Genomic DNA, 17141 nt, shown 5'->3' on the forward strand with positions numbered 1-17141 from the left:
ATTAAAAGCCCTTTAAATGTACATCCATGGCTAGGCGATGTTGACTGGTAAAAACCCATGACTTTCCCTGGTAGTACCTCAGAGTACACATCCCTGCTCAAGTAATCCCCTAAGCAGAATGTGACATTTCTCCAGGGTTCTGTCAAATTTTTCTTTATGGCTGAAATTATTTAGACAATGATGATTATGTAGCTATATGAAGAGTCAGTGGATTTTCTGTTCCAAATTGTCCAAACTGGCCTGTCCGAAGGTACATTAACAATACTAAATTTACATTAGGACATTTACATAATAATATTTCATTTTCTTCTTCATTTCTTTTGGGGGAAGATACACTGAGTTGATGGGATGAGTCTCCTAGTAAAGTCACTGCATTTTTTTTCCCTTGGCTAATCTGTTCTCATAAATTGGGTATTTAATTCAAGGAACCCTAAGGTATGCAAGAAGAGAGGTCATTTGCTCAATCTCACGCCACTGTGTTTATCCAAAATACAGCTTGCACCGTGAGGGTGGGTCCCCGCCACTGAGCAGGCACAGCAGTGGGACGTGCCCCCGCCCCAGAATGTACCTCGTGGGGCTGTGATCCTAGGACTCTGCTGTATTCTTCCCTTCGCTCCGGGGTTGGGGCCTGTGGGAGGGGCGGGAGGAGGGGGGATGGGCAAGGAGCCCAATTCTCTGTTAGCCAGAGGGCAGAGCTTAAAGCTGGCAGCAAGCAGGAACTCACACCTGTGTGCCTGTAGGCGAGTGCCGGTGAGTAAGCCTAGAGCCCTCGCCTGCATCCTCGGTATTGCATCGCTAAGCTCTTAAATTGGCTGGCGAAAGCCCTGCTGTCAGGATCCTGAAGATGGCCCACGAACATGCTTCCCCACATTGGGTGGAAATGGGAAATTCACTGAGATGTTACGAGCTGGAAAAAGAAAATTCTGAGTTGACCCTAAAACAAGCATCCTAAGTTAGGATCCTGTAGTTTCTGACTTAATATGGGAATCCTCAGAGGAAGACAAAAGCTAACCATTTCTTTGTTTCTAAAAACTATACAATTAAAATCCTTTCATCAAGGTTGTGCCCTGGGCTTCGTAAATATCATTCTTGGGAATTTTGTTCTAATCGCCTAACGATTGAGATTCCATTGTAAGAAGCCCCATTAGTAACTTCTCCCAGTTCAGGCAGCTTTCTGCGACACTCAGATTTCTTTTTTTATTAGTAGAAGTTGGTATCATAAGGTTTCAGGATACATACATCAAATGAATTAAATATGAACATCGAATGGCTCAAGAAACCTGAATTCTGCTTCAATCATTGCCAGCTGAAATATTTAATTGTGTCACAATGGACATGAGTTTGAGCAAACTCTGAGAGACAGGGACGGACAGGGAAGCCTGGCGTGCTGCAGTCCATGGGGTCTCAGTGTTGGACACCACTTAATGACTGAACAAGAGTGATACTGAAGTGTGCTCGTACTTTCTCACGTTCCTGGCTCATTCAAACGGTGGCACCTGAAAACTTGCTTTGTTTTTTTTTTTTTTTTTTTTTTGCTAGATTTGTCCTGGTTGGACAGTTGTGTGTTATGACCAATATCAGATCTTTGCGTTGAAAGCATGCTTCTTTTTACAATGTCTTCAGGAAAGTGTAAAGTGTGCCAAGCTGCAAGGCACTGAGCTGAGTGGTGGGCACTGGCGGGCACTCCCAGAGAAGGAAGTTGATGCTGTCAATGTTCAACGAAAGGCAGTCATGGCAAGCAACAGCAGTGGGCACTCTTCAGCGGAACCGCGGCTCCCAGCGTGAGACGAGCCTCAGGAGGGCTCTGGGGAGTCGCTGCCTCCAGAGACCATATTTACAGTCTAGGCCCTCAGGAGGGGAGGAAGCGGGTTTGCATTTGCTGTGGAAATCTTATTAAGCCTTTCTACAGGAAAGTGGAAAACAAAGGCACCCATGATAATGTTTCTTACAATATACTCTGTTGGTACCGGCTTAGTTTTTTTTTGCTGAAATCATTAGCTTCCATTTTTAGCATAACTCCTGGCTAAATTAGTCTACAGTAAGCCATTAGGAGGGATGTTGGAATTAAAAACATTTTTGGAAAAAAGCCTGGCTTGAACCTTGGTGATAAGCTCTCTGGAAGGAGTGGCCAGCTCCCATTTCAGGTGGTTTGACAGCTGTCGTTCTGATGTTCTGGGCGCCCCCTCAGTAGCCTGGTCTCGAAAGGAAAGTACCTAGGCTGGAGTCGCTCCTTCCACTCTCCCCAGTGGGCTGAAGCTTTATCTTCCTGGTATTTTAAGAAATAATCATTTTACCCTGAGAATACAGGCGATATTCTATATTTTTACCTTTTTCCTTGTTAAAAAAATTATATATATATAGGCTTTCCAGGTGGCACTAATGGTAAAGAACCTACCTGCCAATGCAGGAGAGAAGATATGGGTTCGCTCCCTGGGTTGGGAAGATCCCCTGGAGAAGGCATGCTGCTGCTGCTGCTAAGTCACTTCAGTCGTGTCCAACTCTGTGTGACCCCATAGACGTCAGCCCACCAGGCTGTCCCGCCCCTGGGATTCTCCAGGCAAGAACACTGGAGTGGGTTGCCATTTCCTTCTCCAATGCATGACAGTGAAAAGTGAAAGTGAAGTCGCTCGGTCAGTTCCAACTCTTAGCGATCCCATGGACTGCAGCCTACCAGGCTCTTCCGTCCATGGGATTCTCCAGGCAAGAGTACTGGAGTTGGGTGCCATTGCCTTCTCCGGGAGAAGGCATGGCAACCCATCTAGTATCCTTGCCTGGAGAATCCCATGGACAGAGGAGCCTGGCAGGCTACAGTCCCTGGGGCCACAAAAGAGTCAGACACAACTGAAGTGATTTAGCACCGCACAGCACGTGTGTATATATATATATATATATATATATATATATATATATATAAAACTTATAGGATGGGATTAACTGCACAGGGATACAAGCAGGGGTTTGTCAGCCAGTTGGTTAAAATTTCAGGTTGTTACAGAGCAATCATTAAAAATGTTATATTCTTGGGCTTCCCTGGTGGCTCAATGGTGAAGAATCCGGTTGCCAATGCAAGAGAGACGGATTGGATCCCTGATCCGGGAAGATCCCACGGGCTGAGGAGCAACTAAGCCCATGCAGCACAAGTACCGAGCCTCTGCCCTGGAGCCCAGAACCCCAGCTACTGAGCCCACGCCTAGCGCCTGTCCTCACCAGCAAGAAAAGCCTCCGGAAGCAGAAGCCTGCTCACCACAGCTAGGGAGCAGCCCCAGCTCTCCACAACTAGAGAAAAGCCAGCACGGCAGCGAAGACCCGGCACAGCCAAAAGTAGTACAAATTTATTTAAAAGCATGTTAATATCTTACAGTAAAATTATATTTTAAAAAATAACACTCAATAATCATTTCCCAATGACCTTACTATATTTTATCATCGTTTTTCTAGAGGTTATTTGCGTTTCTGACACCTCTGTGGTGAAACCACTGTCTAATGATGAGCTACTGTACCATTCTTTCCAGCTTTGTTCAGTGACACCCTGTGGGTAGCTTGAAATTGACTACCAGAGGGCTGTTTACACTGGAAATCAGCACATACAACAACTCAGGGCTTGCTTGTTTTGTTGCTTACCTAGACTTAGAGTGATGGAAAAAATGTTCATGTGTTTTAAAAGGTGTCACGTCTGTAGCCGTTACAGTCATTGTGAATAGCACAAAACTTTGAGGAAATATCCTATTATGTGAAAAGTAGTATCTGATGTCTCCAAGTGAGATTATGTCACATTTGTATTACTCATTAATGTAAATAAAATCATCAGCATTCATCTCAGAACTGTGTAAGTTGGCTACAGATAAACATTGTTGTTGCTGTTTAGTTGCTTGGTTACATCCGACTCTTTGGGACCCAATGGACAGTAGCCCACCAGGCTCCTCTGTCTGTGGGATTTCCCAGGCAAGAATCCTGGAGTGGGTTGCCGTTCCCTTCTGCAGGGGATCTTCCCGACCCAGAGATGGAACCTGTGTCTCCTGCTTTGGAAGGTAGATTCTTTACCACTGTCCCACCAGGAAGCACATATGCAAGAGCTTGATAAAAATCAACAAAAGCATTCTTTGAGAATTTATTGACTACATGGGATTTATAGGAAAGAGTATTATGTATTTTGTTATTGGCTGTAAATTGTGCATCCTATGGCTTTTATACTGGTGAAAGTTATTAATATAATAAATATCCACACATATACATAGATCATTTTTTCCAGATACCTGGTTGGTGATCATTTACCAAAACACTATTGCCTGAAAGGGAACTTTTCAGGATGATGGAGATGGTCTATGCGGGTCTCAAGGTTGCATTGTTCCCAGATTCGTTATATAGATCACTGTCTCTTTACAGTGGGAGCTACCCCGTGGTGACTGGAGATTTTAATGTTTTTAGTAAAATCCCAATTATGTCCAACAAATTCTCACGGACCTGTTGGTACTAAGAGAGGCCCTGAAGAGTGAAGGTTTCTCTCTCCCTATCAGCTGCGGCTGGAGGGGTGGATGGAGGCCTGATTTCCAGCATCAGAGGCCTGGGAAGCAGGGCTTCCTTCAACTTTCCAGGTCAGTCGCCCGGAGGACCACAGGCTGCAGTGAGCGAGCGGGTGTCTGTTCAGGGAACACGTGCCGCGCTTCCCAAGGTCACCCGTGGCTCCGAGTGCCTTTCTGTGGTCCGCTTTCCTGATGGGCCAGACCTCGTGGGGCCCGTGACCGCGGAGCGGATGAGAGGAGCGCCCGGTCCAGGCCGCCCGATGGCCGCCCTGAGTCTTCCCATCCTATCGCAGCCCTTCCATCACACTCTGGCGTCTCTGGTTTCACATCTCCTATCTTTCCTGAAGCAAAGCCATCTCTTCTGAGGGTTGGGCTCTGCAGATGAGGAATGTCCTTCCTTTGTGTCTTTTTTTATGTCGAGTCTGTGACACGAGGAAAAAACAAAACAAAAACAAGTCTGGGTCAAATGGTGGATTCCAGCCTCTTCTATGCCTCTGAACTTGACCGAAATGGAGACCGCCGCTCCAGGCAGCCCCTTCACCCTGCCGCGCATCTGCGATGCTTTCAGCACCCCCGTTATCCTTTGCTGCAATCCCTTGATCCCTGGGAGCTGAGGATGTCTTCAGGGCTTTATGCCTGATCCGCTCCACATCCCCCGAAGGCCAAGTACCCAGCTGAGCTGTCACAGTGCTGCCGGGCAGAAAAGGTCGGTCTGGTCCCACCTTCATCCGGAGAGGGGACGGTCCCTTCTGGCGCATGCGCAGATATGTGCGGGCAGCTAGGTAACCCAAGGTACCCTTCGAGGGTAGGGGCATCCCTGTACAGACACTCCTCAAAGAAATGTAAATGGATTCCCCCAGACTAGCAATGTGCCCTGCTGAATGCTTCTGCCCGTTATCTCTGTCTGCATCAGCACCATCTGGACCAAATTATTTCCTGATCAGGTTTCACTCCCCGCTGAGTCCTCCACAAGGGCAGAAAAGAGCCGGGCTGGTTCAGGAAGCACCCCCGGAGGTGGCCCCAGGATTGGGAGCCAGAGCAGGGACCAGCAACCCCCACCCCCACCCCCGCCACCACGAGGACACTTGGAGGAGGCGGACCTCGGGTCAAGGAGGTGGAGTTGTCCTGGACAGAGCACCTAAGTGGCTCTTCTTGTTTCAAACATCACTTGGGTCCATCAAGTTTGGGGATTTTAAAAAATGCCTTAGATGGCCTTTCTTTGACTGTTTCCTCTTGCTTGGATCCTCTTCAAATTAAGTGGCCACAAGGAGGGTGGAGAGGAGGCAAATTGGCAGGTTTGTAAATATGCAAGCAGTTTTCTGAATTGTGACATCATTTCAAAACAACCGTCATATCCTGCATTAGTCTCTGCAGGCATAATCGTGTTTACACCAAGAGTCCGGATAGTCGAACTTCATTTCCGTTATATGGATTTCTAGTTCTAAGACCACTCAGCCCTGTGCTGGACACTTAACAACTGGCTTTCTGGGAGGGAATAGGTCCTGCAATGTTCAGGGTTTGCGGGTTTCCATGGTGTAAATATGTCCACCTCGGCCAATTCCTGAGCTACCTTTGTGATGTCACTGATGGCAGAGTTGGGAAGAGATGCTAATAACTGGCTTCGGTGAGCATAGGCCAGCTCCATCACACTGCTGACTCCATTCCTTTTGGGAGACTTTGCTGACCACGTATCCTGGAATGGTCCCCTACCGCATACTCCCTCGCTATCCAGAGCAGAGCAGAATTCTGGAAAACTCAAGCACCCATGCGGGGAAAAGTCAAAACAGGAATGAGACAGGTTACTCTGAAAGCCAAGGAGGCAGCAGCTGGAGCTGCGGCACCCTCATGAACAGGAGGGCTTGGAGCACCAGGCCGGTAGACTACAGCCTGGGCAACCCTCCTCCAGTGAGGCCTGGCTGCTGCCCGCTGAGGGGCAAAGGGAGGCTCTGGGCTGTTTGTATCTTTCTCTTTAATTTCTTTATATGTTTGGAAATCTGCAGAATTTGAAAACAACTGCCCTGTCCACACAGAAAGACTGCTCTGAGGGTCCGCTGAGACAATGTGTGCAAAACCATGCTGTAGACCAGAAGGGCTTTGCATGTGAACTGGGCTAAGTTAACGAACATCTATGAACAACTGGACATAGTGCTTAGTTGCTCAGTCCTGTCTGAACTTTTTGTGACCCCATGGACTGTTGCTCGCTAGGCTCCTCTGTCCATGGGGATTCTCCAGGCAAGAATAGTGGAGTGGGTTGCCATGCCCTCCCTCCAAGGGACTGGACATGGTACTTGAGTCATTTTTAAAATTTTATTTAACATTGTTATTTTTTGGTCATGCTGCGTGGCTTATGGAATCTTACTTCCCTGACCAGGGATTGAACCCAGGCCCTTGGCAGTGAAAGTGCCTAACCCATGGACTGCCAAGGAATTAATTCCCTTGAGTCATCATTTTTAAAAGATATTTCCTATCATAAAACTAAGAAATTAGAAGGAGAAATAAAATGAAGGGAAAGAATCACTCATATTCCTATGGCACTTGATGAATCTCATCTCATGTATTTTATGCATATTTATGTTGTGCACTTTAAACCTCTAAAAATACTCATCGTGTTCCTACTCTTCTATGCTCATTACTCATTGAACACTATCTCATGGGCAAATTTTATCTGTCATTACGTATTCTTTTACAGTGTAGTTTTAAGTGGCTGTACAATATTATGCTGTGTGAATTTGTAATTTGTTTACCACCTGTTTATTATCAGAAATTATTATTTTCATTTTTTGCTTATATTTGATAAATAGCCTTATAGACAAAAAAAAAAAAAAAAACAAAAAAAAAAAAAAAAAAACTTTGGGCATATCCTCAATCATTTCCATAGGAAAAATCCCTAGAAGTGGGTTTTCTGGATCAAAGGATATTTTTGCAAATTTTTAAAAGAGGATTAAAGGAGATCACATGCATAATGTATTTAGTAAGGTGCAGTGCTTGGTGTATGTGTTAAAGACTCAGTGTATGGTTGCTATTATTGACTTGGGTTACTTGTTTGGTTAGCAGATGACTGCTGACTGTCTTGTACTCAGTGTGACCTTATTCTAGGAGGTGGAATTTTGCTGTGTTGCTTTTTCATGGAGATGTGATGTCAGAACGAACGTTATCCTTGAAGTTCAGAGCCCTTGCAGAACCTTTTTTAGGAATCGGGGATCAGTTCTCTAGTCCTGCCTTTCATGTTCCTTGTCGCTTCTACTTTTGGTCACTTGCCCTGAGAATGTCATGGATAGAGGGAGAAGAGACAGACAATAAAGTTATTAGTCCTTCTTCATCAATAACTTTGCAAAGAGTTTGAATGTTGGAAGAAAACTGAGTTTCGAGTTGAAACAACTTGGGGGATTGATTACGTGTGCATTTCACTTACCTGGTGGCTCAGACGGTAAAGCGTCTGCCTGCAATGCAGGAGACCCAGCTTCGATTCCTGGGTTGGGAAGATCCCCTGGAGAAGGAAATGGCACCCTACTCCAGCACTCTTGCCTGGAAAATCCCATGGACGGAGGAGCCTGATAGGCTACAGTCCATGGGGTCGCAAAGAGTTGGACACAACTGAGCGACTTCACTTTTTTTTCACTTTATGGTTCTGCAGTTACCTGAGTGGTGCTGTGTGTGTCCTGCACACCCACCTGTCCCCGCGTGGCTCTGAGCCAGCTCTCAAAGGGCAGCGCCGTCCATCAGAGCTGGGTTGGGCCTCCAACTCAGGTAACCTCAGCACTTACACAATTGTCCCTTTAAGAAAGGTCAGCAGGGAGCGTGTTCCTTCCTGTTTCTACGCTTCTGAAGGTTTTCATGTCCATGCTAACCCACTGCGGACCTGGGCCAAGGCCAAGTCGCCCATCAACATTGTAGAGTAAGCGTGTTATAAAATGTAGGGAAGATGTACAAAGGACAGTTCCCTGAAGTGACCAGCCCGCTGAGAGGGGATATTGGCTAAAAGGAGATTTCCCACTTGGAAACAGTGTGATGTCAAGTGCCCAGCTGGGGAGCCCCTTTATCTGCATGGGCTCAGAGCTTGGCGGGGGAAGGAAATCTGACCTGGCTTCAAATCCCACCTACAACTGTTAATTTATTTGGTTATCTATTAGCTGTCTCCTGGCAGCTTACTTTTATGTTTAAAATTAAGTGCTTGATTGATTATTTTCTAGAACAGTGATGGGCTGTTGTTTTATACTTAAGCCAACCCATTAGTGGGCTCTCTCATTACTGATCTCTTTCCTTCCTTTCTTGGTTCATCGAGTGTGTATGTATGTGTGTGTGTGTGTGTGTGTGTACCTGAAGGTTGGGAGAGTTGGAGGAAAGGTGTCTTTGTTCTGAAATTGGAGGAAACTTGGACTTGTATATATTCCCCAAACCATACATCCACAAGGATTTTCCAATCTCCAAGGATTAATTCTTGGCATGATTCACAGGGAGAGTCCCACAGAATTTGCTATTATGCTGATTTCATTTTATTAAAAATCTTAACATAAGCTTTTATTAAAAAAAAAAAAAAACAACTCTCTCTCCTTTTATCTGCTTTGGAGGCATCCTCAAATATTTGTCTTTCCAAGGTTTGTGTCTGATGATTGGGACTATTCTTTTTTTAATTGAGTTTATTAAATATTAAATAGGTACTAAAAATACTTGTAAGGCAGAACTTCCTGACTCTTGTGCTCAGGCAGGTTTCTCAGTGGTCTGGCTGTCTACTGGCCCTGCAGCCCTTGGGATGGACAGAGGTGACCTACACTGGCCTGACCTCCCAGGACATTCATCTCTGGCCATCAGAACAGCACTGTTCCAGGATTCTTTAAACTGCCTACATTTGGGGCAGATGGTCCTTCTGATTTATAGATGAGAAGAGTAGGAACAGGGAAGGATGATTCAATCCATCAGCCCTACCTGCTGGTTTGCCAGTCCCAGATCCATCTTAGAAGGACATCCAGTTCCTTTCATCTCATAACCCCAGGGTTCCTTGTGAATAAACCCGCAATCTGTGCCATGGATCATAATTTATGTAAAAGTGTGTTCCTAAATATCTCTATGGAGGTGGGTTTTGTAAATCTAATTACATTTAACATGTATTTGAAAGGTAAAAGAAACTAAAGGAAACCATTGATGAAGTAAAGAATCTTTCTCTAACACACTCGAGCCTTGGCTAATTTGTAAATCTAGATTTTGGACTCAGGCTAGAACATGTCTGGGATCTGTTGCCAAGTTTTACTGGGAAAGAAACTGGCCTTCATTAGGCAAAAATGGATGGAATAATAGTACAAAAAAACCCAATTAGAAGCTTTGTAACGGTAAAGGGCTTGAGGAGGGCGGGTTGGAGTCTGGACTGGGAGGTGGTGTGAATTTACCAGATGGCCTTTCAGCTCCCAGCCCTCCCATGAGAATGGAGATTTCAGTTTGACAGGACCAGGTTCGTTGGCCTTAGGAGCCTAAGTAACTAATCTGGCTTCATGAGAAGGACTAGGTTGCTGCAGACAGATGGGATCTGGATCCACATCCCCTAAAAAGGCACACAACTCTTCTGAGAGGAGATCTTTATTCTGTCTCGTTCTCCAGGGCTACTGTAGCAATGTACCTCAAACCCCGTGGCATGAAAAGCCCAGAAATTTATTCTGTACCAGTTTGGAAAGCAAGTCCAAAATGAAGGTGTTGGCAGAGCTGTTTTCCCTCTGAAGGCTCTAGGAAAAGCCCTTCCTTGCCTTTTCCAGCTTACGGAAGCACCAGGCATTCCTCACTTGGGGAGGCCTCACTGCGATCTCTGCCTCCACTTTCCCACAGCTCCTCCTCTGCGTCTGCATCTTCTTTTCCATCTCTGAGAAGGAGGTGTGTCATTGGATTGAGAGCCCACCAGCATAATCCGGGGTAATCTCAATTTAAGATCCTTAATTATATCTGCAGAGACCCTTTTTCCAAAATAGATCACATCCCAGGTTCTGCGGTTTAAGCCATATACATGTTTTAGGAGGATACCTTTCAACCCCCTGCTTCCCTGGTGGCTCAGATGGTAAAGAATCCGCCTGCAATGTGGGAGACCCAGGTTTGATCCCTGGCTTGGGAAGATCCCCTGGAGAAGGGAAAGGCTACCCACTCTAGTACTCTGGTCTGGAGAATCCCATGGACAGAGGAGCCTGGCGGGCTACAGTGCTTGGGGTCGCAGAGGCGGACATGACTCGGCAACTTTGACTTTACTTTCACTTTCAAGCCCCTGCACCTGCTCTTCTTGCCTTTCCCAGAAACCACTCCCACTCATGCCTGAGGATCTGAGATGCTGCCATCTGCTTATAAGGCAGCATGGTAGGGTCAGAGCATAGAAACGCAGTCTCAGGACTGGGGTGGGTGGTTACAAGCATGACCAGGAACCCAGCCTTGGCTCCCCATGTATCCGACATGAGACCTGAGTAATCAAACCTCTCAAAACGCTGCCTCCTCACCTCTCAGATGAGAGTAATACCTACCAGCTACCTGTTGCAGAGATGAACCGAGATGACACGTAAAACACAAATGCTCTGGACCAGAGTGACCACTCACTACGGTAACCATTATTATGGGCTGGGATTGGAGAAACCTGAGCTTCCATCCTTCCTGGTCCCAACTAGCCACGCAACCTCTGGTGGTCCTGCCCTGAGTGTCTACGAAGCAGATAAAGATGGGGTGCTCTGACCAAGTGAAGCCCAGCCTTTTCCAGTTACAGCAGCCTTGAACCCTCAACCCAGCAGAAACTACCCCACCAGAGCACTCCAGGGGCTTTGGCAACTCTCAATTTTGACCAGCTTTAGTAGAGTTCCTATATAATCTTAAACTAGGCTTCCAAAAGAGCATGGAAAATTTGGCGGCCCATTAAAAAAATAATGTTTGATGCTCAGTTACCCTTTGGAAAATGGTTTCAGTGGGCTGTACTTCACTTTCCCTGAGAAGGAAACAGCTCGTGGGATTCCTGAGTTACAGAATAGGATTAGAGGACTTCCCAGGTCATCCAGTGGTTGAGAGTTCGCCTGCCAATGCAGGGGACACAGTTCAGTCCCTGATCTGGAAGATCCCACATGCGTGGGGCGACTAAGCCCTGAAAACTGAGCGCCTAGAGCCCGTGCTCCGCAGCAAGAGAAGGCACCACAGTGAGAAGCCTGTGTGCGCAGAGAGGAGCCCCCGCTCTCCACAACTAGAGAAAGCGTTGCACAGCAACAAAGACCCAACACAGCCAAAGATAAATAAATAAATTTACTTTTCAAAAAGAGTAGGGTTAGAGAGCCAGCTCTTCAGTCCATCCTCCTATGCTGGGGTAAGATTGTCCAGAAACAGAGGATTATGACAGTTTTGAGGTTGTCCTGGGCCCTGGACAGAGCCTGTGCTCAGCAGGCCCTTGGGAGGCACAAATGCGATTGCAAATTTACAGATGAAGAAATCCAAGCTCAGAGAGATGAGGTAGCCTGGGCAAGGTCACACAGCGCTGGTCTTCCAACTCACAGACCAGGACTCGTTCTTTCTAGGGTACTTATTCCATCTGAAATTGCTTTTGGGGACTGCTCTGGTGGTCCAGATGCCAAAGCCTTTGATTGTGTGGATCACAATAAACTGTGGAAAATTCTGAAAGAGATGGGAATACCAGATCACCTGACCTGCCTCTTGAGAAATCTGTATGCAGGTCAGGAAGCAACAGTTAGAACTGGACATGGAACAACAGACTGGTTCCAAATAGGAAAAGGAGTACATCAAGGCTGTATATTGTCACCCTGTTTATTTAACTTCTATGCAGAGTACATCATGAGAAACGCTGGACTGGAAGAAACACAAGCTGGAATCAAGATTGCTGGGAGAAATACCAATAACCTCAGATATGCAGATGACACCACCCTTATGGCAGAAAGTGAAGAGGAACTCAAAAGCCTCTTGACAAGAGTGAAAGAGGAGCGTGAAAAAGTTGGCTTAAAGCTCCACATTCAGAAAACGAAGATCATGGCATCCGGTCCCATCACTTCATGGGAAATAGATGGGGAAACAGTGGAAACAGTGTCAGACTTTCTTTTTTTGGGCTCCAAAATCACTGCAGATGGTGACTGCAGCCATGAAATTAAAAGACGCTTACTCCTTGGAAGGAAAATTATGTCCAACCTAGATAGCATATTCAAAAGCAGAGACATTACTTTGCCAACAAAGGTCCGTCTGGTCAAGGCTATGGTTTTTCCTGTGGTCATGTATGGATGTGAGAGTTGGACTGTGAAGAAGGCTGAGTGCCGAAGAATTGATGCTTTTGAACTGTGGTGTTGGAGAAGACTCTTGCGAGTCCCTTGGACTGCAAGGAGATGCAACCAGTCCATTCTGAAGGAGATTAGCCCTGGGATTTCTTTGGAGGGAATGATGCTGAAGCTGAAACTCCAGTACTTTGGCCACCTCACGTGAAGAGTTGACTCATTGGAAAAGACTCTGATGCTGGGAGGGATTGGGGGCAGGAGGAGAAGGGGACGACAGAGGATGAGATGGCTGGATGGCATCACTGACTTGATGGACATGAGTCTGAGTGAACTCTGGGAGTTGGTGATGGACAGGGAGGCCTGGTGTGCTGTGATTCATGGGGTCGCGAAGAGTTGGACACGACTGAGAGACTGAACTGAACTAACTGAACTAATGGTCCAGAGGGCTTCCCAGGTGGCACAGCGGTAAAGAACCCACCTGCCAATACAGGAGACGCAAGAGACACGAGTTCAACCCCAGGGTTGGGAAGATCCCCTGGAACAGGAGATGGCAATCCACTCCAGTATTCTTGCCTGAAAAATCTTGGGGACAGAGGAACCTGGTGGGCTACAGTCCATGGTGTCACAGAGAGTCAGACACAACTGAGCGACTGAGCACACACACACTGGTGGTCCAGTGACTAAGACGCGCTTATCCCAATGCAGGGGCCCAGGTTCAATCCCTGGTCGGGGAACTAGATCCCACACGCTGCAACCAAGACCTGGCACAGTCACACAATTAAGAAAAAAAAGAAATTGCTTTTGGGTCCAATTGTTCAGAACACATTTTTATTCAATACAATTGTGCTCCTGTTCAGATATAATTAAAAACATAGTCACACCTCCCAGGGCATTGACTGTTGGATGAGAAGTTGAAAGAGACGGAGGAGGCTGGATGAGATACAGTGGAGAGGAAATTTCTTCCGAATGGAGAGTATGCGATGAGGACCTACATGATGCTATATAATGTTTCTGTGTCAGCACAGAGGAGAACATGTGTTCTATTTGAAACCTAATCTTCATTTATTTTTTTTTTAATTTTTTTATGTTTATCATATTGTAATTATATACTTTATTTTTTATTTTTTTAAATTTTATTTTATTTAACTTTACAATATTGTATTGGTTTTGCCATATATCAAAATGAATCTGCCACAGGTATACATGTGTTCCCATCCTGAACCCTCCTCCCTCCTGCCTCCCCATACCATCCCTCTGGGTTAAGGCACATCTATTGCCCCCACCCCACGGTCTGGTCTCCCAGCAGAACTTTTACTGGGCAATGTTCTCAAGATCTGTTTTGCAGCACCAGTGTCTGCTCTGGCTATGCTAGATACACATACTTAGACGTTTATTTTTTTAAAGAAATTAAGCTTCTTTGGTAATGAATGATGGGAGCAACTCCTGTTCAGCTCCTGAACTATTCGAATTGTATTTCTCATCGGTTCAGAAATTAGTCTGACCTTTGCCCAGGGGCATGTATACCAGGTATTAAGGGCTGATGAGGGACAATCTGTGGTATGGGAGGTGACATCTGTTTGGCAGAACACGACCTGCTTTGCGGGGCCAGCCTCTCACCTATCTGACATGTCCTCGTCGCCTTGTGGGCTGTCTGCTTCACTGCCTCTCAGCCGTTTCTGAGGGTGGTTCTGGTGGCCGAGGAGAAAACCCTTGGCCTCTGATAGGCCTCACACATCTGTCCATGGTGGGCTTTGCCACTGGGCAAACCATCAGAAAGGGAAATGCTTGATTTTCAAGTGGTGGACAAGTACTGACCAGCGTGTGTGTGTGTGTGTGTGTGTGTGCACGTGTGCACACATGCGTGTGCATCTGATGGGGGCAGGAGGAGGGGAGGTAACCAATTTCTAAATGACATCTTGCAAATCCATGCATTCTGGGCCTGTCGTAAACTCCTTTCTTTGCTCTTCTCAAGCTTTGATTTATGTGTTCGGATCAGGGGATTTGTGTCCCTTCTTGTGATACTAAGTTTGGATTTAGCAAGACGCCCCCGTGAAAATGTCCGGTGATTTGCACGCTCTGGGCTGATTGAGTTGCATTCTTCAGATGACCGTTTTTAGATGGATTGTCTCTGTGGGCCTGTGTCCTTTTGTTTTCTGGGGTTCAGAGGTTACATCAAAAACCTCCCTGCCTGCTGCCTGATGTGACCTTTGAACTGCAAAGGGCACAAGATCACAAGGCCATAAAATCAGGCACAGACACTAAAGGTGCCATGCCAACTGTCCTGCGAGAACATGGAGTTTCGGGCCAGACCCCACGATTCCGGGTGGAGGCTGTATTGAGACCGCAAAAAGGCAGGGAGCACCGCACATCTGAATCTCAGTCCAAAGCCAGGAAGGATGAGAGCGCCCTGGGGGATGGACATTATGCAAATTGCTGGAAATGTCAGCTGCATCTTTCTCAGCCATTTCTGGAAGGACAGCCCCAAGAGCATGCACCGGGCTCTGTCTGCAGCCTGCTGGGTGTGAGATGTTATTTTTTTAACTGTGTCACCTTAGTCAGGGTTCACTTTTCTGTGTGACTGCCCTGGGCAGCAGGAAGGGGACAGGAAGCTATCAGGAGAGGGTCTCTGTGCCGGCACTCAGTGTTCATAGTCTTAGGAAGGACAGCGAAGTGAGGCTGAAATCTGAGAACCGCAGCCTGCCCGGAGTGGAAGGAAGAAGTCTATATTAGCTGTTGGTTTTTGTTGTTGTTGTGTCTTTTTTCTAAAGGGGAAGAAACATTGGCTCAGTGTCCAACCTTCCCAGGAGTCTGTCATTATGAAGGGGAAAAAATCCATTTGGAATAATGATAAAGGGCTCCATGTGGCTGGCTAGCATTTCAGGGCAAACCAAAACAAACATGCAAAGGAAATGCAGTGGAGCCCTTCGTGGGCCCAGGTGGAGAGGGAGGGCTCAGGCTCCCTGACATCAAATAAATTATCCAGATATTCTAAAACCGTAAATGGGCTGCTGATACTGATTTCTGCCGAGCTTTCCAAGGTCTTTCAAAAACGCACGTGAGGAGTGCTTCCACTCTGGAGTGGTGTAAGGAAATGGAGCAGAGCAGAAGGACCTGAGTGCAGCCTGGCTTAAAGCTGACAGCTGCAGATAAGCTGCTGTAGCGGGGAAGCCTGTAAACAGGGTCAGAAGGTGGGGCTGCCTTTAGAGAGAGGTCACAGTCCACTCCGGGTTGTACAGAGGGGAACACTGAGCCCCATGACCAGGGGGACCCTGAGACATCAGTTCCCAGATGTTCCTAGAGGTTGCTCTCACACCCAAACCCAGTGGAAGAAATGGATTAGTTTTTTAAAAACTTTTTATTTTGTATTGGGGTATAGCCGATTAACAATGTTGTGATAGTTTCAGGTGGACAGCAAAGGGACTCAGCTGTACACGTACATGCCTCCATTCTCCCCCAGAACCTCCTCCCCATCCAGGCTGCCACATAACGCCGAGCCGAGTTCCATGTGCTATGCAGTAGGTGTCTGTTGGTTACCCATGTTAAACACAGCCGTGTGTGCCTGTCCATCCCCAACTCCCTATCTCAGGAAAAGGACATTTTTAAAGGCACAGAATGGACATGAGTCTGAGCAAACTCCGGGACATGGTGATGGAAGCTTGGCGTGCTGCAGTCCATGGGGTCACAAAGAGTTGGTCACGACTGAGTAACTGGCGAGCAACAACAAAGGAGCAGAAATGAGTGGAAATCTGAGGTCCCCCCGCCTCGGGGGCACAGAAAGGGACTCTCCTGGCCTGAAACTCTGCATGGGGGCTGTGGGTTTGAAGGCAGCAGAGGGCCAGGCAGACATTTGAGAATTTTAGACTAAATACTTGCAAGTCAGCTGCAGCTGAGGGAGGAGGGGCCCAGGAAGGGAGACGAGGAGGAGGACAGGGGGCCTGGGGGCGGCCAGGGGGCACCGGAGGGGCTCAGAGGGGAGACGGCTGAAGCTAGGGCAGCAGGTTCTTCTCAAGCTGGACAGGGACTTGCTGTGGGCACAGAACGCAGGAAGGACGTTTTCTCTGGAACAACAAGGTGTTACACTTGCTGCAGGGCCTGGGTGTTTAGGGATTAGCTCCTGGGCAGAGCCCAGCCACTGGACCAAAAACTCTCATCTGTCTCTGTCCCTTAGAGCAGCTGTTCTGAGATGACTGCGTTTGGGGTAATTGATGCCCCAAGGCTTTTCCGGTGACTTAGTAGTAAAGAGTTCACCTGCCAATGCGGGAGATGCAGGTTCAATCTCCGGGTTGGGAAGATTTCCCTGGAGAAGGAAATGGCAACCCCCTCCAGTATTCTTGCCTGGGAAATCCCATGGACAGAGGCGCCTGGTGGGCTCCTCTGACAGCCCAAGGGGTTGCAAAAGAGT

The sequence above is a fragment of the Bubalus bubalis genome, chromosome 22, assembly GCF_019923935.1.
Source record: "Bubalus bubalis isolate 160015118507 breed Murrah chromosome 22, NDDB_SH_1, whole genome shotgun sequence".
NCBI lineage: Eukaryota > Metazoa > Chordata > Mammalia > Artiodactyla > Bovidae > Bubalus > Bubalus bubalis.